This window comes from Scyliorhinus torazame, chromosome 8 (assembly GCF_047496885.1).
Source record: "Scyliorhinus torazame isolate Kashiwa2021f chromosome 8, sScyTor2.1, whole genome shotgun sequence".
Lineage (NCBI taxonomy): Eukaryota > Metazoa > Chordata > Chondrichthyes > Carcharhiniformes > Scyliorhinidae > Scyliorhinus > Scyliorhinus torazame.
The window spans coordinates 195,487,873-195,488,767 of record NC_092714.1 but is presented as its reverse complement, the minus strand read 5'-3'; the positions used below and the strand labels follow the sequence as shown (position 1 = coordinate 195,488,767).

At 48.3% G+C, this 895-nt stretch overlaps 1 pseudogene; it reads left to right on the top strand.

Annotated features, from left to right (window-relative positions):
• The first annotated feature begins 204 nt into the window (after positions 1-204).
• Positions 205-333, top strand: LOC140428935 (small nucleolar RNA SNORA57; annotated as a pseudogene).
• The last annotated feature ends 562 nt before the right edge of the window (positions 334-895 follow it).

Here is an 895-nt window from a genome sequence, read left to right as displayed (position 1 = left end):
CCATCTTTCCCCTAATTCTGGGGGGAGGGATGAATAAATCAGTGACTATTGATCACGTGTGGTAGCACCGTACTGGTCGCAGTTCTCCTCAAAAACTCAGTGAACCCCTCTGGGTCCTTTTTGCAGGAGGGACATTGGGCCATGATCAAACATAGCTCATGGGGTTTAAAAGCCTGCCACACCTCAATGAATGGGTCATCATATCCTCCAGTTCTTGACGCCTGCGTGGCCTGTGTGTGTGTTTGTAAGAGAGGCAGAAAAATCTCAGTGCAAATGTATTCGGTACCAGCGAGCTGTCATCTTCTGGTCCTATCCTCATTGGCTGTGATACCCGGTTACTGGGATCACGTATGGCTTTCTGCTGGGTGGGGGGGTAGAATAATGTCACTAACACCGTCATAAAATTTCTTAAAAAAATGAATGGGTCGTCATTATCACCAGCGTGGGGGTTAATAATACTCCTAATGGGATAATTTGCAGGGGAGGTGGTGGCGGAAAAGATTCCTCCTCCTTAGGCTGGAGTGATAAATCAAGAAAAGCCTGATTAACAGAGGTGAAGGGTTGTTCCATATTAACGGCTTGCGTATGTGACCGAGTGCGTGTTGCTTCAGGGGATGCGTTAGCAGGAGTTTCATTGGCAGTGGGACCATAAGGGGGAGTCTGGACTTGGGACGGTGGAATTGTAGGATCGGGGTGTGCAGGATGAGGGTGGGGTCCGGGGTTAAATCCTCCTCCTCTTCCGTATCGCCTGAATAGGGAAACATCGGCATGCCAGAGCAACTGGGAGGATCCTCCTTTCGTTTAATTTGATGGACGAGCCCTCTCTGCCTATTGCTTGGAGATTTTTTATTTTTGCCTTGTTGTTTATGCTTCTGTCCCAAAGTTCACATTCCAA